Source organism: Balaenoptera ricei, chromosome 4 (assembly GCF_028023285.1).
Source record: "Balaenoptera ricei isolate mBalRic1 chromosome 4, mBalRic1.hap2, whole genome shotgun sequence".
Lineage (NCBI taxonomy): Eukaryota > Metazoa > Chordata > Mammalia > Artiodactyla > Balaenopteridae > Balaenoptera > Balaenoptera ricei.
In genome coordinates, this window is record NC_082642.1 from 106,952,530 (window position 1) to 106,974,177 (window position 21,648).

Consider the following 21,648-nt stretch of genomic DNA (forward strand, 5'->3'; position numbering starts at 1 on the left):
TTATAGTCTTTGAAGAAAATTGTGTAATTATAAAAATGTACTATTATGCTTAAATAATTTACTTGTTGTTTGAGGTGATAATTTTGTTAATACCAACAGTATGAGGTGATAATATTCCTGAAATAACTATAATCCACTGAATGATAGATGACTTATGTCCTAATACTTTCATATATTTTAGCTTTGATTATGCTTTAATAAAATTGCAAAGTTAAATTGGGCAAAGTATAATTAAACTCAAACATCTATTATTATGATTGTGTAGAAAATATTTTAAGATATCTAACAATATAAAGAATAAATGTTATTCTTTCCTAATGGCTTAAAGCAAGCCAATCCTGTATTCAATACACTTTTAATATAAGACGTACAGTAAAATGACATTTCCCTTGTTGTGAATAGAGACAATAACATGCTGGAAATTCCATTTCAAGGAACAGTTAAAGCAGTAAAAAAAACAAGTCAAATGCCATTTTTGACCCACTGTCCATTGTGAGAACAAACATTTTCTTAGCAACCCTGCCAAGGTGCTGAGTTGGCAGTGTACCCTGCAGCACTTTTAATCCTCTTAAGAACCTTACATGGTCAGTATTCACCCCATTTCACAGATGAAGTTAAGTAACTTTCCCACAGCCCAATCAGTAAACAACTGAGTTAGATGTAGTCTTGTGTAGAGTCCATCTGACTCCACAGCCTATGCTTCTGAGATCAAATTACAGCTGAAAAAAGTGATCCCATTTAAATTTGTCTTCTATAAGGAAATCTTTAAGTTTCTACCTATCCATAGTAATCTCCAGGAAGCAATAGTGATCATTATGCAGTTGACAATCTAGAGGCAAGAATAAGAATGTTTATAAGCATTAGGAAGTAAAAGTTCTAAAATATTTTTCACAGGCACATTATAAACTCTAATGTATGGAATAGTTTATAATAATAGAAGTAATCGGTAAAAAATTCTATGTCTTTGATGATTAGGTAAAAATTCATAAAAAAGAGACATAACTGGGACACCTTTACCATCAACAAGATAGATTTATCTTATGTTCGCTAAAAAGTGAAACTCTCAGTGAATAATAAGGAAAAGCAACACCCATTATGTTAACAGGAAAAACTAAACTTTCAAACTTGAAAACTATCATTCCTTTAAGTATTCATCTCACCAAATGAACTGAAAGGTGAGCTGTGTGCGCCATCAAATGGCAGGACAACATCACTGCTACAGGAAGAGGCTTGGTATTTAAACAGGGTATTGACAGTGGCTGCTGATTCCAAACTTTTCTCTATTTGCTCTTTATATAACACACCCATTTGATGACACGGAAACTCTAACAAAGCTGAAAACATAGCAGATATTCAAAAACAATATTAAGGGCATGGTTCAGAGTTTCAATTCGTGTCCATCCGGGTGCTGCCTGGATAGATAGATGGACATATACTCCTCTGCACATGGATACATCTCACATTCTGTAGGTTTCACTCTCTCTAATCTTCTAATTAGTGTGGCAAAACTAACAATGCTTGGGACACTGTTCACCACATAAATGGTATCTTCTTATTATTTAAGCCTTATTCAGAAGCCAGTTCCTCCCCATCTAGCTGGCTCTTTCAAGAGAAACCTGTACACTGTATGTGCCTATGATGACTCAACAACTTAAAACATTACATTCCTGAAGAGGAATACTTCTGCATCGAAGAGATGCTTGGTAATAAATGACTTTACAATAAAAGTTAAGGAAACACTGAAATAATTAGATAACTCATCTACTTTTTAAGAACAGTAATATAACCATGGCCCAGGCAGAACAACTGCAAATTAAGCAAATTATAAAAGTCTATAAAACCAAAACACAATGCTCTTCTCTAACATCTTTATAGATCAATTTGAATATAGAAATATCCTAAAAATAGTACCCCTAAGAATAAAACATCTAAATGTGGACTTTAGTCAACCTTTCGGTTACATATTAACTGAATCCAGGTACCATATAACATCTCTTTAGGCCCAGCCTGAACCAATCTGCCTTCCTTAAATCTCAGAACCTTAACAGGCACTCCACACACAGGGCCACTGATGGAGTGTTAGGGAAGTACTTGGCAGAAGGCTTACAACTCTTAATAAACCCCTGCTGACTCAATGGACACTATAAATGAACCAACAGCTACCCAGAAATTTTTTGCTGCTCATTTTAAGTTCTTTTTTTTTTTAATTTTAAAAATAAATTTATTTATTTATTTATTTTTGGCTGCATTGGATCTTCTTGGCTGCGTGCGGGCTTTATCTAGTTGCGGTGAGCAGGAGCTACTCTTTGTTGTGGTGCGCGGGCTTCTCATTGCACTGGCATCTCTTGCTGCGGAGCACAGGCTCTAGGCACAAGGGCTTCAGTAGTTGTGTCGCACAGGCTCTAGAGTGCAGGCTCAGTAGTTGTGGCACACGGGCTTAGCTGCTCTGCGGCATGTGGAATCTTCCCAGACCAGGGCTCGAACCCGTGTCCCCTGCACTGGCAGGCAGATTCTTAACCACTGCACCACCAGGGAAGTCCTTCATTTTAAGTTCTTAAGCTTACTAACATTTATTGATTATAGGACTAACTGCAACTTAAAGGCACAGAAAGATGTATTTTTAAGGAACACTCCCCTCCCTGAACTCAGACTGGGAAGAACAACTATCTCCAGGTAGACCTGGGGATGTTTATTAACATAAATGTCAATGGAATACATGATTAATAAATGTGAACTCCTGTATTACCAATTCACCAAATGTTCACTAAACAAGTTCCACATGCCAGACACTGTTTCTACGTTTGGAGTATACAGCCATCAACAAACTAGCCTCTCTAATGTAAACTTAAGTCTCTTGGCTTCTTCAAGAGGTTATCTGAAAAAAATTACATGTATATACTCGTATACATTTACACTTATCTGTGTATGTACAGAATATCCAGTAAATGCAGTATACATATTTTACATTAAAATGTATGGAAATTCTGACTGAAATGTTATGAGAAATTTTACCCCATTTGATCCATTTCTTTTCCTGGAGAAACACAATTCCCTGTAATAGAGATCAGAGGGAATATGGACTTCAGTATAAAAATAATTTATCCATCACCTTTCATAGTAGTAATAATGGATGAAGTGGTTATGTTTGACTTTATTTGTAATGTCCTTAACTAGTAAATTCAATATCACTAGACTGATCCTACTGTCTACAGAAGAAATACATTGCTAAAGTTTATCATATAGAAGGCTTGAGTTTCAGTCATTCTGTAAATAGCTTTAGAGGGAAACCGAAATCAAAAGCAGATAAGGAGATTGGTTCAAGATGGCAGAGTAGAAGGACATGTACTCATTCCATCTTGCGAGAGCACTGGAATCACAACTAACTGCTGAACAGTCATCAACAGGAAGACACTGGAACTCACCAAAAAAGATACCCCACATGCAAAGACAAAGGACAAGCCACAGTGAGACGGCAGAAGGGGCACAATCACAATAAAATCAAATCCCATAACGGCTGGGTGGATGACTCAAAAACTGGAGAACAATTATACCACAGAAGTCCACCCACTGGAGTGACGGTTCTGAGTCCCACATCAGGCTTCCCAAACGGGGGACCGGGAATGGGAGAAGGAATTCCTAGAGAATCAGACTTTGAAGGCTAGTGGGATTTGACTGCAGGACTTTGACAGGACTGGGGGAAACAGAGACTCCACTCTTAGAGGGCACACACAAAGTAGTGTGCACATTGGGACCCAGGGGAAGGAGCAGTGACCCCATAGGAGACTGAACCAGACCTACCTGCTAGTGTTGGAGGGTCTCTTGCAGAGGTGGGGGATGGCTGTGGCACACCACGGGGACAAGGACACTGGCAGAAGAAGTTCCGGGAAATACTCCTTGGCATGAGCCCTCCCAGAGTCTGCCCTTAGCCCCACCAAAGAGCCTGTAGCATCCTGTGCTGGGTTGCCTCAGGCCAAACAACCAACAGGGAGGGAACTCAGCCCCACCCATCAGCAGACAAGCAGATTAAAGTTTTACTGAGCTCAGCCCACCAGAGCAACACCCAACTCTACCCACCACCACTCCCTCCCATCAGAAAGTTTGCACAAGTCTCTTAAATAGCCTCATCCACCAGACGGCAGACAGTAGAACCAAGAAGAACTACAGTCCTGCAGCCTGTGGAACGAAAACCACATTCACAGAAAGACACATAAAATGAAAAGGCAGACGTCTATGTACCAGATGAAGGAGCAAGATAAAACCCAGAAAAACAATTAAATGAAGTGGAGATAGGCAACCTTCCAGAAAAAGAATTCACAATAATATAGTGAAGATGATCCAGGACTTCGGAAAGAAAATGGAGGCAAAGATCAAAAGATGCAAGAAATGTTTAACAAACACCTAGAAGAATTAAAGAACAAATAAACAGAGATGAACAATACAATAACTAAAATGAAAAATACACTAGAAGGATTCAATAGCAGAATAACTGAAGCAGAAGAATGGATAACTGACCTGGAGGACAGAATGATGGAATTCGCTGCTATGGAACAATATTAAGAGACCTCTGGGACAATATTAAACACAACTACATTCGCATTATAGGGGTTCCAGAAAGAGAAAAGAGAAAGGACCCGAGAAAATATTTGAAGAGATTATAGTCGAAAACTTCCCTAACATGGGAAAGGAAATAGCCACCCAAATCCAGCAAGTCCTGGGTCCCAGGCAAGATAAACCCAAGGAGAAACACACCAAGAAACATAGTAATCAAACTAACAAAAATTAAAGACAGAGAAAAATTATTAAAAGCAACAAGGGAAAAATGACAAATAACATGCAAGGGAACTCCCATAAGGTTAACAGCTGATTTCTCAGAAGAATCTCTACAAGCCAGAAGGGAGTGGCATGGCATATTTAAAGTGAGGAAAGGGAAGAACCTACAACCAAGACTACTCTACCTAGCAAGGATCTCATTCAGATTGGACAGAGAAATCAAAAGCTTTATAGACAAGCAAAAGCTAAGCGAATTCAGCACCACCAAACCAGCTCTACAATGAATGCTAAAGGAACTTCTCTAAGTGGGAAACACAAGAGAAGGAAAGGACCTACAAAAGCAAACTCAAAACACTTAAGAAAATGGTAATAGGAACACACATATGGATAACTACTTTAAATGTAAATGGATTAAATGCTCCATCCAAAAGACACAGACTGGCTGAATGGATACAAAAACAAGACCCATATATACGTGGTCTACAAGAGACGAACTTCAGACCCAGGGACACGCACAGACTGAAAGTGAGGGGATGAAAAAAGATATTCCATGCAAATGGAAATCAAAAGGATGCTGGAGTAGCAGTACTCATATCAGATGAAATAGACTTTAAAATAAAGAATGTTACAAGAGACAAGGAAGGACACTACATGATAATTAAGGGACCAATCCAAGAAGAAGATATAACAATTATAAATATATATGCGCCCAACATAGGAGCACCTAAAAACATAAGACAAATGCTAACAGCTATAAAAGAGGAAATCGACAGTAACACAGTAATAGTGGGTGACTTTAACACCTCACTTACACCAATGGACAGATAATCCAGACAGAAAATTAATAAGGAAATACAAGCTTTAAATGACACAATAGAGCAGACAGATTTAATTGAAATGTATAGGACATTCCATCCAAAAACAGCAGATTACACTTTCTTCTCAAGTACACATGGAACATTCTCCAGGATAGATCATATCTTGGATCACAACTCAAGCCTCAATAAATTTAAGAAAATTGAAATCATATCAAGCACCTTTTCTGACCACAATACTATAAGATTAGAAATAAACTGCAGGGAAAAAAACATAAAAAACACAAACACATGGAGGCTAAACAATACGTTACTAAATAACCAAGAGATCACTGAAGAAATCAAAGAGGAAATCAAAAAATACCTAGAGACAAATGACAATGAAAACAAGATGATCCAAAACCTATGGGATACAGCAAAAGCAGTTCTAAGAAGGAAGTTTATAGCAATACAATACTACCTCAAGAAACAAGAAAAACTCAAATAAACAATCTAACCTTACACTTAAAGGAACTAGAGAAAGAAGAACAAATAAAACCCAAAGTTAGTAGAAGGAAAGAAATCATAAAGATCAGAGCAGAAATAAATGAAATAGAAACAAAGAAAACAATAGCAAAGATCAATAAAACTAAAAGCCAGTTCTCTTAGAAGATAAACAAAATTGATAAACCTTTAGCCAGACTCATCAAGAAAGGAGGGAGAGGACTCAAATCAATAAAATTAGAAATGAAAAAGGAGAAGTTACAATAGACACCGCAGAAATACAAAGCATCATAAGAGACTACTATAAGCAACTCTTTGCCAATAAAATGGACAACCTGGAAGAAATGGACAAACTCTTAGAAACGTATAACCTTCCAAGACTGAACCAGGAAGAAATAGAAAATATGAACAGACCAATCACAAGTAATGAAATTGAAACTGTGATTAAAAATCTTCCAACAAACAAAAGTCCAGGACCAGAAGGCTTCACAGGCAAACTCTATCAAACATTTAGAGAAGAGCTAACACCCAAACTCTCAGACTCTTCCAAAAAATTGCAGAGGAAGGAACACCTCCAAACTCATTCTACAAGGCCACTATCACCCTGATACCAAAACCAAACAAATATACTACAATAAAAGAAAATTACACACCGATACCACTGATGAATATAGATGGCAAAAATCCTCAACAAAATACTAGCAAACAATATCCAACAACACATTAAAAGGATCACACGCCATGATAAAGTGGGATTTATCCCAGGGATGCAAGGATTCTTCAATATATGCAAATCAATCAATGTGATACACCATATTAACAAATTGAAGAAAAAACGTATGATCATCTCAATAGATGCAGCAAAAGCTTTTGACAAAATTCAACACCCATTTATGATAAAAACTCTCCAGAAAGTGGGCACAGAGGGAAACTACCTCAGCAAAATAAAGGTCATATATGACAAACCCACAGCAAACATCATTCTCAATGGTGAAAAACTGAAAGCATTTCCTCTAAGATCAGGAACAAGACAAGGATGCCCACTCTCACCACTATTATTCAACATAGTTTTGGAAGTCCTAGCCATGACAATCAGAGAAGAAAAAGAAATAAAAGGAATCCAAATTGGAAAAGAAGAAGTAAAACTGTCACTGTTTGCAGATGACATGATACTATATATAGATAATCCCAAAGATGCCACCAGAAAACAACTAGAGCAAATCAGTGAATTTGGTAAAGTTGCAAGATACAAAATTAATACACAGAACTCTCTTGCATTCCTATACACTAACAACGAAAGATCAGAAAGAGAAATTAAGGAAACAATCCCATTTACCACTGCAACAAAAAGAATAAAATACCTAGGAATAAACCTACCTAAGGAGGTAAAAGACCTGTACTCAGAAAACTATAAGACATTGATGAAAAAAATTAAAGATGACACAAACAGATGGAGAGCTATACCATGTTCTTGGATTGGAAGAATCAATATTGTGAAAATGACTACAATACCCAAAGCCACCTACAGATTCAATGCAATCCCTATCAAATTACCAATGGCATTTTTTACAGAATTAGAACAGAAAAATTTCAAAATTTGCATGGAGACACAAAAGACCCCGGATAGCCAAAGCAGTCTTGAGGGAAAAAAAACGGAGCTGGAGGAATCAGACACCCTGACTTCAGACTATACTACAAAGCTACAGTTATCAAGACAATATGGTACTGGCACAAAAATAGAAATATAGATCAATGGAACAGGATAGAAAGCCCAGAGATAAACCAATGCACCTATGGTCAACTAATCTATGACAAAGGAGGCAAGGATATACAATGGAGAAGAGACAGTCTCTTCAAAAGTGGTATGGGGAAAACTGGGCAGCCACATGTAAAAGAATGAAATTAGAACACTCCCTAATACCATACACAAAAATAAATTCAAAATGAATTAAAGACCTAAACATAAGACCGGACACCATAAAATTCTTAGAGGAAAACATAGGAAGAACACTCTTTGACATAAACCACAGCAAGATCTTTTTTGGCCCACCTCCTAGAGTAATGGAAATAAAAACAAAAATAAACAAATGGGACCTAATGAAACTTCAACGCATTTGCACAGCAAAGGAAACTGTAAACAAGATGAAAAGACAATCCTCAGAATGGGAGAAAATATTTGCAAACGAATCAACAAAGGATTAATCTCCAAAATATATAAACAGCTCATGCAGCTCAATATTAAAAAAGCAAACAACCCAATCCAAAAATGGGCAGAAGACCTAAATAGACACTTCTTCAAAGAAGACATACAGATGGCCAAGAGGCACATGAAATGCTGCTCAACATCACTAATTATTAGAGAAATGCAAATCAAAACTACAATGAGGTATCACACCACACTGGTTAGAATGGGCATCATCAGAAAATCACAAACAACAAATGCTGCAGAGGGTGTGGAGAAAAGGGATCCCTCTTGCACTGTTGATGGGAATGTAAATTGATGCAGCCACTATGGAGAACAGTATGGTGGTTCCTTAAAAAACTAAATATAGAATTATCATATGACCCAACAATCCCACTACTGGGCATAAACCCAGAGAAAACCAAAATTCAAAAAGACACATGCACCCCAGTGTTCACTGCAGCACTATTTACAATAGCCAGGTCATGGAAGCAACCTAAATGCCCATCGACAAATGAATGGATAAAGAAGATGCAGTACATATATACAGTGGAATATTACTCAGCCATAAAAAGGAACGAAATTTGGTCATTTGTAGAGACGTGGATGGACCTAGAGACTGCCATACAGAGTGAAGTAAGTCAGAAAGAGAAAAACAAATATCGTATATTAACACACATATGTGGAATCCAGAAAAATGGTACAGATGAACCGGCTTGCAAGGCAGAAATAGAGACACAGATGTAGAGAACAAAAGGATGGACACCAAAGGGGGAAAGCGGCGGGGGGCGGGGGTATGAATTGGAAGATTGGGTTTGACATATATACACTAATATATATAAAATAGATTGTATAAAATAGATAACTAATAAGAACCTGCTGTATAAGAAAATAAAATAAAATTCAAAAAAAACAAGGGTAGATAAATGAGTTAAAATAATTTTCAACCAATTAAACTGTCATCCACAAAATTAGATCAGTGCTCAAGAGCTTATCCTTTAGTCTATAAACACACAAGATGAGAAAAAAAAAATTACAAATCAATTTAAAGTTATTTTTATACAAAGGTACATGTCTCAAAGGTTTGTTTCCTTTGGAGTATGTTTTGTTTTTATAAAGGCATCAAATCACCAGAAACTGAAATTATTCTAGTGACACAGAACACACATATTAGAAAAAGTTTAAAGATAAAACAAAGAGTTAAGCTGAGCCTACATCAATGCTATTACCCATCACTAATCCCAAACACCCATCAACTGACTTACCTAATAGAAAAAGTTCCTATTGTGTAATAGAAAGTACTATACACATGTTCAAAGAATTGCACTTAGACTATCATACTTGAGAAATACAAGGATTACCAGCTCAAGAGCTGATATCAGAGGAAAGAAGGGAAAGGAGGAGGAAGAAAAAAGTGGATAAAAAAAGAGAGCGAGGGAAGCAGGAAAATAAACAGGTAGAATAGCAGATTTAGGACTCCATGGTTTCTGCTGGTTTTATTTCAAATAAACAATCTCTTCTGTTTTCCAGAATCTTTAAGAGTATGCCATTTCCCTGTTGAATTCACAACTGATTCACAAAGTAAAAGAATATAGCCTTGAAAAAATGTGAATTGGCTTGATTATAGTAAGCAGAAACAGATATAACTCAAAAGAGAAATTGTCTTATTCCTCAACCTAATTTTCAAATACATTCCATTCCTAGATAACAATGAATACACATGGAAATCGATTTTTACAATGATGTAATTCCTCCATCATACAAAACACTCTAATTTTCAAGTTCTTAGATTTGATCCCTTCAATTGAAAGACACTTTTTCATGCACAGTGACTTCAAAGTGGAAGAAATATGAATTCAGTAATTTCAAATCTCTCCCATCTCAAAGATGCAAAGATATTTTTAGTCTTAGATGACTATAATAAACCAGGTTTTCTTGTTTATAGATTAAATAACATAGAAAGTTTTTTGGTTTTTTTTTTTAACTTTCACTTCACTCTTTGGCACAAAAAAACAATTACCTCTGGGATGAACTGAACTGGTTGCCCTCAAATTCATATGACGAAACCTCAAAGCGCAATGTGATTATATTTGGAGATAGACCCTAGAAGAAGGTAAAAGTTAAGTAAGGTCATTAGGGTGGGGTGGGGCCATTATCTGATAGAACTGGTGTCCTTTTAAGAAGGGGAAGTAACCAGAGCACACTTTCTACACACACACACACACACACACACACACACACACAGGAAAGGTCATGTGAGGACACAGCAAGAAGGCAACTGTCCCATAAGCCAGGAAGAGAAACCACACCAGAGACAGAATTTGTCAGCATCTTTATCATGGACTTTTAGCCTCCAGAACTGTTAAAAAATATCTGCTGTTTAAGCCACCCAGTCTGTGGTATTTTGTTATGGCAGCCCAAGCAGACTATATAGTCTCTAAAAATTAAAAGATTCTATTTTTGAAATAGTTTTACTCTATCAATAAGCCAGCTGAGGGGACTTCCCTGGTGGTCCAGTGGTTAAGACTCTGCGCTCCCAGTGTAGAGGGCCCGGGTTTGATCCCTGGTCAGGGAACTAGATCCCACATGCATGCCGCCAACTACAAGTTCTCGTGCCACAACCAAGAGTCCGCATGCCGCAACTAAAAGATACTGTATGCGCCAACAAAGATCCCACATGCCGTAACTAAGACCCGGCGCAGCCAAATAAACACACAAAAAATCCAGCTGAATATGTAACTGATATTTGTTGCAACAATGATTCGTTTATGAAGAGAAGTGCCTGGAGCAATTTGAAGAATAATTCACTCCAAAATTATTTATATATGTGTGTGTTGTTCTACATTAAATTGTCATTTGGAAATAGCATAAAGCTTTGAACCCCTAAGAGATATCCTCTGTTGTCCTGATTCTAAGTGCAAGGGAACAATGCCAACAGAGAAGTCCTCGAAGGAATCTAAATAATCTCACCTTCACTGGAAAACAGCAGCATAAAAATCTTGAAATAGAAATGCTGATTCTTTTGAAACCAAACAGCATTTGCTCTACATGGTGAAGAAAATTTCTGTGGCACTGTCTCCTGTTCTTGTACCTTGTGCATCGAGATTATATAAAATCTGATTTCTTTGATGTTGACCTCATTAATATCCAGAGTCAAGGCCATATATCCACCTTTGGTAATCACTCTGTCCTTAGGATTTCTATGTTCTCAGTGGCAAGAAGTGATTTATTAGATCATAGGGTGACTAGTATTTCTACAGGATTCACCCTTTCAGTGGTAACTGTAGAATATATAGGCTCTTATGCATTCAGGACAATTTGTTAAAACTCGAAGTATGTGTGTGTAAATATAAATATGCAAACACAGTTTAGACATACATACACTGTAATAAAGGTATATTATAGTGCATTCAAGATTATTGAACTATGATCACATTTTTCTTAACTACCATTTCTTGACTGCATCCCATGTGCCAGGCAGTGTATCAACACTCAACATAATTCCCTTATTTAATTATCAGAATTCCACAAGGTAGAGATCATTATCCGATATTAAGATGAGAAAACAAAATTTCAGAGAGGTTACATAAACACCCAAATTCTTTCAATTTAAAAGTTCCAGAACTACGGTTTATGCCTAAGTTTCTCTGAATCCACAGATGTGTAAGAATGTTCCTTTTCCCCAATCTTAAAGAACTATGAACTATCAAACAAAGCATTGTTTATATACTCCTTGATATTTAAATCATCTTAGTCCACACAGGTCTGGTAGCAATGTTTTATAAAACCTGTGGGATTAATCAAATCAACATTGGTTGAGTTCATAATGCCTAGCAATTTTCTAGAAAACTTAGGAGAGAATAATGCAATCACTGTATAGTGAATACGACCTCGAGTGAAGTACATCAGAAAACCCATGGGATGCAATTGTTAACCACCCTATAGTATCTGCATTTTTTCTCTCTAGAATGATTCCTTAAATTGATCTTAAGTAGAAGCATTTGGTTACCATTACATGGTAAAATTATTGTATTACTACTGGAAAAAGCAAAGTACCCATTTTCTCATGCTCTTCCTCTATGTCAAATTAGATAACATCTGTCAAAAGTCCTGTAACTTAGTAAACATAGGTAAGAAGTTATTAGAAGAATCATTATTTCCCTTTCTAACTCTGTATGCAAACCGCAGAGGGTCCAGTCTGCAGTAATTTTCATTCATTTTAAAACAACTTCTAAAACAAGAAGGTAAGTAACTTTAATATAGACTGTATTTCCACTTATTGCATAGTGGAAAAGTGATAATGTTCAAAACTTAATGAAACTCTTGAATTGTATCAACTCCTCATTCCTTAAAACTTGTCACAGGGTTTCAAAGCTCAATGTGTTCCACGCAACTACAAGAGGATTCATAGTCAAATAACTTTCCATGTTAAACAGATTCATTTACTACAGGACTTCCTGGAAGCTTAACATACTAGGTGCATTCTGTCTGTCTAGAAGAACCCTAGACAGGATTATACAGATATTATACTTAAAATATGCATTATGCCTTCCTATCAGCCTTCCTCTACCCCACCCCTCTTAAAAGGCGACTCCTATCCTATGACGTGAGTTGGCCATGTGACATGCTTTAGCCAATGAAATATAAGAGGTAGTGACATATACCACCTCTCAGCAGCAGTTTAAAGAGCCCAGATTCCACCATCATTCCTTTCTCCTTCTGCCACAAGACTTAAGCATACCAGAGAGGTTGTCCTTCAGCTTTGGTCCAGGAATGAAGAGGGTATGGAGCAGAGTGGCAGCAGATTCATCAAGAACATGAACATGAGCGAGAAAGAAACTTTACTGCTATAAACCACTAAGACTTGGGGACTCTGGATAATTAAACAAAACTTTGCCTAAGCTAACTAAAATAGCATGTTTCCCAGATTTACTGAACCCTGGCATCATTTTGCTCGGTAACATTTTCCAAAATTAGTTTCCTAAATTACTCCTCATTTTGTATGGCAATTTTCTGTTAGTTAATACTGTATTTAAGATGAATATATACTTATGCTAGAAGTATAAAGTCTCAGTCTTTTTAAATTTTATCAGCATTTTTTGCCAATTTCTGCTTACAGTCAATAAAAATATTGTATTAAAATAATCTGATTAACATTTAGAGATCATAGATGAGATGGCTACTTAAGTCAAGACTGCCAACAACTACTGATTAATGATTTAGTTTTCTGAATAGGTAATTTAAAAGGTCCTGCTTTACTTTCTATATATGTATTCATATTCAGAAAACTAAGAATACTGCCACAAATTTAATTTTCTTTGTATCTCACTATACTCAACTGCCTTTAGGATTAGTAATCGAGAACATATTTGACATTTCAGTATAGATATTCAAATATTCTGTAGTCTATTCTGCTGACCCAGTAAAACCATAATCAACTGTATCCTAACTGGCATTTGTAAATCCAGAATTTATATTTCTAACTTCATTGTGCCTTAAAGGATAGCACAGAAAGGAGGAAAAATAACTAAATCCCAATCTTCTCACTGGCAATAAGATTTTGTTGTTGTTTCAATATCCTAGTAAACACACAAGCTAAATGGCATTTATTTTTACAATGTGTACAATCCTAGACTGCAACATTCACAAGAATGGTTCAGAGGCCTTATATTTATACTCATATCATAAAAGCAACATTCAGTCATATACTTACTAAAACAAAAAAGGTAGACACGGATATTCTAGACGGACCTAATAAGCTATCAAAACTACTTAAGAACAGAAAAGATTTAAGATTTCGATGAATAAAAAATTGAAAAATAAGTTCATGTCCTAAAAATTGCAACTAAACAATATTTACTACTTCTGTTAATTTTAATTTATATTAAATTCCTTGGTCTTATAAATCAGTTCACCATAAAGTATTCAAACATCAGTAAAGCAATCACACATTTTCATTCCCAGACTGAGAAAACTCTATGCATTTAAGTAACCATGACCAAAATTAATCTTAAAATATTCCTAAAGAAGCAGTTTTGAATATAACTTATATACAAGAGGACAAAATTATAGTATCTGTGAGTTTCAAAGTTTGATATAATTTGCCACATGTATATATTTTAAAATCTCAACTTTTTCAGGCAATACAAAAAAAGGCTTTGGGGGAACAGACCAATGTAATATTTATTTAGGTATGTATTCTCTAGATAATTAGGACTTCAATAAATGGACTTTCACCAACAGCCCATTACTGTGGAGAAACAAACCAGAGATTCTGAAATAGTTAATTTTTTAAAATTCATGATTTTAAAGGAAAATTTAACTTACTTGATGATAGAGATTAAAGTGTCACTTAAAAAATACTAATAAAATTGACCAAAAAAATACACAATTATCACACTTCTCTGATCAATACGGAAGGTGAATCCATCAGACGGGAAAAAGTTGAGACCAGCTCTGTTACCACTTAGCTCCTGACTGTTTCACTGCTTCCAGATAAGTAAGTAAGATGCACCTGCAGGGCTGCTCTTACCGGTCAAGTCAAGACTTTCCATTGTGATTTCAATGGAACATCAGAACTTCCAGCTTCTGTGATGCAGCAGAATTCTGTGAAGGACCCATAGCAAAGTGATTAAAATGGTGAGCCAGGAAGCCCTTTCAAACAAAGCTGACACTTATTCTCCTTTAGCAAAATAATCCCTAAATAAGATGAATTAACAGCCAAGCAATCAAAATCAGGAAAATTATTAAACATCCCTCTACTAACACTATTTAGGAAAAAAGGACCTAAAGTGTTTATTGTCAACTTTAATTTAACAAAAAGATAGTCACTAAAATCACTCAATGGGAATTCTGAGACTAAAGTTACAGAGACAAAGAATTACAGGCAATCACCTCTTAGCTTTCTGACTAAATTCAGGTGTAGAGTTACAGGTGAATTCTCTGGAAAAACATGAAATTATATTGACATCCTGACTAAATTCAAGTTATTTGAAATGACTAGCAGTTAAGCTGTGGTTCAGATGTTAATATATTATATTTTATAATATAATATAAAATATAATATCTTATATTTTATCTTTTAAATGTTTTAAAGATAACAAGTGAAACCAAGATAGTTTTTTTTTAAGGTGGGGAGTGGGGGGAACACATACAAATAGAGAAAAGCTGTAACTAAAAAAATTACTTTCTAGCTACATATGATGAAATAAATATAAGAGGATCAAAATCAACAAGAGTATACAAATTAAATGAACATTTTACATTAATACTGCAAATACAGACATACACTTAAACTGTACCTTTTTAAAAATTAAGTTATTTCAGTTTCTGAGACATTTATTTAGCTTCTCAAGTGCTTCATGGTAATACTAAATTCACACTCAACTAAGAGAGACAATTTCCTACCCTCCTGCAGATTATGACAATATATTTCCTTACAAACAGCAGGTTATAACACACTCTAGAAATCAGATATCACTTACTGGCTTACAGCTTGATCAATACTGTTAGTCATTTTATGGCTTGGCTAAAGTTTTTTTCCCTAATCAGCCACTACAATATGGAAGAACTGGCTCTTACACATTAAATATCAAAAATGTGTAATGATTCATCTGAGTAATCCTAACTAGACTTAGATGATTCAGTTGTCACCCAGTGCTACAGAAGAAAACAACAGCTTGAAAGAATAAATAAAATATTAAACGGCCTGACGTGGCTTCACACAAGATACTACTCATTCATCCACATTTTTTACAACAAGGGTATGGATGAAAGAATAAATCCAGATCTTTGACGAAAGCTACAAAGGACACATGAATACTTTCAAGTTAAATGCCTATGTTTTTATCAAGGAAGTGTACAATTCCAAAAACTGATTAAATAAATGATATAAAAGTCTATCCTTAATTATCATAAACTAGGCAACTAACGTTAAAACTGCTGTTTTGGGCTTCCCTGGTGGCTCAGTGGTTAAGAATCCGCCTGCCAATGAAGGGGACACAGGTTCGAGCCCTGGTCTGGGAAGATACCACATGCCGCAGAGGAACTAAGCCTGTGCACCACAACTACTGAGCCTGCGCTCTAGAGCCTGCGAGCCACAACTACTGAGCCCATGCGCCACAACTACTGAAGCCCATGCACCTAGATCCCGTGCTCCGCAACAAGAGAAGCCACCGCAATGAGAAGCCTGTGCACCACAATGAAGAGTAGTCCCCACTCGCCACAACTACAGAAAGCCCACGCACAGCAATGAAGACCCAACACAGCCAAAAATAAATAAATTAAATAAATAAATTTTTTTTTAAAAACTGCTATTTTAAGAAAATCACATGCACTATCTCATATATTTATTTCCATACTTTTTCTTCATATAAATCCATAAAAGCCAGTATAGAGAAGAACCATTAAAATAAAAAGTTAATAAATAGGCAAAAATCATGAATATCTATAAATAACTGTCAAGTAAATAAATTGGTATAAACTAAAAAAACAAACAGTATATAATTAATACTGCTAAAACTGGGAGAGGAGGGTCCAACATTAATTCTGATAGTGTGGGTTTAATTCTTATTTTGGTTTAGAGATTTGCTTACATTTTAGTGGTTTTTTTTAATTTATTTATTTTATTTTATTTATTTTATTTTTGGCTGCGTTAGGCCTTTGTTGCTGCGCGTGGGCTTTCTCTAGTTGTGGCGAGCGGGGGCTACTCTTTGTTGTGGTGCGCAGGCTTCTCATTGCGGTGGCTTCTCTTGTTGTGGAGCACGGGCTCTAGGCGCTCGGGCTTCAGTAGTTGTGGCTCATGGGCTCCAGAGCCCAGGCTCAGCAGCTGTGGTGCACAGGCTTAGTTGCTCCGTGGCATGTGGGATCTTCCCAGGCCAGGGATTGAACCCGTGTCCCGTGCATTGGCAGGCGGATTCTTAACCACTGCACCACCAGGGAAGCCCCTACATTTTAGTTTAAGAAGTGAGTGCATGCTATCTGAGAAATAAAATATGCTAGTATATCCTATATACAGAAGTTCTTTTAGGAGCTCAAAAACAAACTCTCACTAATCTTAAGGTACCCTTACACATTTGTTTGTTTCTATAATCAAATATATACCCCCAAAATGGACCATATCTATATTTTGATTACTGTTCAATAATTTATCACCTGGGATGCAACTATCTATGGATAGAGTAGGGAGGGAGAGGGAGGAGGCTGACTGTGCTGTGGCCAATATGGGTTTTAAAACTCAGGATAACAAAGAAATCATGTTGGACTTCACTGACTAGGAGGTGGGGGAGCCAGGGAATCAGCCACAGAGCAGAGGTCAATTTCAAGGCTGAAGATCCTGCCTGAGACAGGCTCCCTTTGAGTTCTCTGACAGCCAAACTCCAGATTTTATCTGGCTATTACAAATGCCCACATGAGTAGCTTCAGAAAAGCAGTTTCAGCATAAGCTGTTCTGCATTTAAGTTACCAGTACTTCAAAAGTGCTTTGATTTGATGGAAATGGGTGGCTGTGTGAGGTGTCAGAAGGACAGGCGGGCAGGAACGGGAAATGTCTAAAGGGTGAATACAACCCTGCAGAATGGTGACTTGAGCATGCCCTTAGACCACAGCCAGGAGAGATCTTCAACTGAGCCACGCCAGGCCTGTCTGTGTTCTCTGGGTCACACTACGGCTTCCTCCTAACCCTCACTTCCCATCCACACAGGGCCTTGGATTCCTGACTGCCCACACTTAGCTCCCACTGCCTCATTAAGAGCCTGCTCCATAACGGGCTCCTTCTCCCTTTGCAAGGCCCGCTTCCCACCACAACACTGCTTCCCCCAGGATGCACACCTAGCCAGGACGGACCTGGCACAGCTCAGGATGCCCTCTGAGATCATGATGGCAGATGGGAGAGCTAACGCTGAATTATCTCCTCTTTACCTCTTAACCACAAATAGGGTATCTGACTTGGCATCTGAAAAACCCATCTTAAAGATCTGGCCTCAGCAACCACTGAAATATCCCAAAGCAGCTGGCTTTCTGGCAGTTTACACATTGCCCCCCGTTGGGGTCCTATGTTTTGAAAGCTTATTATACTACAAAAGGTGAGGCGCCACTTCTTATAACGAGGCAGGCTCCCTCATTAGTGTTAATGTCCAGTATAACATTCAAAGGCACATCATGACAAGATCCCCTTCTATGCCAACACTGTATGTTTTGCACCCTAATGTCACTACAACCTAGTCAGTGCAGAAGAGACTCCAGGCAACCATGTTGCCCATTTACATGGAAGAATATTTAATCCCCATGAATGACTGCTTTTCTGATGTTTTCATCATTTCTCTGGGTAATAGATTAAGCTTTAACTAACTCATTTTCATACATAACCCTAATTCAATCAAGCTCAATAAAAGTCATTCTGGACTGCAATTATTTGCTAAGGAACAATTACATTCAAATGAAAAAAAACTTACTGGGCATGATACAATGCACGGTACAGATGCCTCTCCGTTTATGGAGCCAGAAACAACAACAAAAATAGCCAAACTGCTAGAAGAGGAAATAGATTTTTTTCCTCATCTTCCTGAAAATAGAATACTCATGCTTTTACACCTGAAGAAAACAAAATGGAGAACCCAAGAAAGCAAATTTCAAAATTATTTTTTTCAATTATGTTTATGCTTTGAAAGAGGCTGCATTTCTAATCTAAGAGTAAGCATGACCTCTGAAAGCCAAAATAAATCCAGGTCCCAAATAACAGTCTTAACATCCACTCTTTCACTAAATCTTCCACTGGCTTCTCCCATTTTCCCAACAATATGTATTCCGATCTCCACTTTACAAAGTAGGTGTTCTTAAAAGACTTTTCCTGTCTTAAAATTACTTCTTTAAATAAATACAATTCCTATATTTTCCTCAATTCACTCTTTTATACACTGCATGTTTACAAATGAAATGTAAAGGTTGTTTATAAATAAACTTAAATACAAACACCGAGCTATTACTTCTACGTAAATGTATCACATTTTTAGTCCAAAAAAACTCATTAACTAAAGCCTCCTTATGTATATGCATAAGGTCTCCCACTCACCCCACTGTAATTAATATTCTTTTCATCTCCTCAGTAGTAGCACCAGGCACATTACAAAATAATATAGTACTGAAATTGCATACCGGCTGTTATGCAATTTTGGCCAATGAATTCCATACCTCAGGGTCACTGTGGTACACCAGAGGACAAAGGATTTTTTTTTTCTAGAAATGATAAGCTCCAGTTAAATCATTTGCTGAAATAAATTATCTTCATGTAGACAAAGATAAATGCAGGGAAATATATAATATATATGCTTTTTAACAAGAGTTGCCTTTACTACATATTTTCACTGTCTTTATTTTATGACAGTGACAATATAAAGTATGAATAAAGACAGCACTTGTTAAAATCACCCACCCTCCCCTGTCTTTATACTTGAAGCTTAAACCAAAGCTATTTCACAGGCATTTCTGGCCAGGCACCAATCTTTAACAGAAATTACAAGTGTCAGCTATACTGAGAATGGAAATTTCTTAAAAGAAAATGCAAATCTGAAGTATCTTTTTATCACCTTCCCACCCCCACCCCTGCATTTCCTCATGACCCAGAGCCTTTCAGTTAAGAAACTTTAAACATAGTAATAAAGGCAAAACAAGTCCTAAGAGTTCACTAGATACTAACAGCAAAGCAAAGTAACTACAAGTCATTACAGATCTGTCCATCTGTTTGGAATTTCCAGAAAGGTGTTGGAAAACACCAGCAGGCAGAGACAGAAACTCTAGCATTCACTGTTAGACATAGGGCTAAGATGAAAGATTTGGAAATCCTCTCTCCTTCAGTACTCAATATTGACCAATTATAAAACTATGCTTTAAAAACTACCTTGCACCTATCTACTTGCCAAGAGCACAGAGATGCAAATGGTATAACCTTTTACAGTTTGAGAAATAATGACCTACTATGTATTAACACTGCAAAAGGTATTATAAGAGTTGTTTTCTAGAAGCGATGATCTAGTTGGGTAATCGCATACACACACACACACACACACACACACACACAGTTACACAAGAAGAGAGAGAAACGTATAATGTCAAAATGGTAAGCAAGGAATTCCCCAAAAGTTAGACTGCACAAGGGAATCTTTACGCAGGAAACAAAAGCTGCAACCTAAGGCACCAGCTGCAAACTGGGATAGGGATAAAGGGGATGGAGAAGGGTGTCACAGGCACCGGCAGAGACTGGGCCTAAGTTGCATACTGGGAAGAAGCATGCTGGAAGGGACAGGAGGCAGATCTGGTCGAAGTGCAGGGCTCACATCAGAAAGTGGAACGTGAAATGCGGGCAAATGAGAAAGTAATGCAACTTGCTCTTTTTTTTCTCTCCATAGCCTCATAAACAGCAGAGCACAGCTAGCAGCATGGTGTTCTGCAGAGCATACTGACTTTAGGGCCAAACTTGTACCCCTCATTTACTCACACCCCTGCAATTGTGGGCCAATTCCTGAGACTCTCTGAGCCTCCATTCCTCATCTGCAAAATCAGGGTAACAATTCCTATACCTCTAAAGGTTGCCTTAAATTACTGGAAGATATGATAAATACAAAGGTCTTGGCATACAGGAAGTGCTCAGTAAATGTTAGTAAGCTCACTAGAGTTAAACTATGTGGAAGAAAAGCATTGAATAAAGTAATATTGTGAACATGCCGAAGTTTGCTTTGAATATTCTCAACATTTGGATACTAAGTAAATTGCTAGCTTTTCAAAAGGTAGATTTTGTTTTAATTTAGGTAGTTTTAACATACGTTTAATTCTGACAGTCTGAACAACTACTTTTTACTCCTACCAATTTCGAGCTACATTACCTGATTTGATAATATGATATTTTATTATAATGCTCATATGCCATAAGACTGTTGTTTCAGGGACCATGGTGGAACTATGAATTTCTGCCGTTTCCGAAGTAGAGGCGGAAAATGAGTAGGCATTAGTCCAGTCAGATGGCTTGGCAGGGAGGCCCTGAAAGCCTCTTTTATGCTCTTGTGAACTATATAAATGTGCCTTTGACCTTCTCAGGCAGGGGAAATTGCACATTTAAGGCAGAAAGAGTTTCACTTCCAGGAAGAGTATAAAAACATGCTTGCCAGCAGCTACATGAGGAACACTGACAGGGAACCCCCAGGTACTTTGGGAAGATTCCTTAGCTCTATCAAGCCACTGAGCTGGAAAATATAAGGTTAAGATAATCCCAGCCCTGTGGGACATCGCGCCTATGCATTACTCTGGTTTAGCCCAAGTAAACCTTGGCCTACACACTTGAGGAATTAGCCTATACCTTTAGGGAGGGGTTCTGTGAATGAAACCCACTGGAGGAATCTCAGGACCGCC

General features: G+C 37.1%; 1 protein-coding gene across 9 annotated transcripts in view; it reads right to left on the bottom strand.

Annotated features, from left to right (window-relative positions):
* The window catches only part of BBX (BBX high mobility group box domain containing), a 286,046-nt gene that overhangs the window by 153,556 nt on the left and 110,842 nt on the right, over positions 1 to 21,648 (bottom strand). For 6 of the 9 annotated variants that reach the window (XM_059921206.1, XM_059921205.1, XM_059921198.1 and 3 more), the window contains one exon: positions 14,783 to 14,856. The exons of 2 other annotated variants lie outside the window; for them this stretch is intronic. The gene's annotated coding sequence lies outside the window, so the exon portion shown is untranslated. Of the gene's footprint in view, positions 1 to 14,764; positions 14,857 to 21,648 lie in introns of all 9 variants that reach the window. One more of the 9 variants, XM_059921200.1, reaches the window with a different exon arrangement.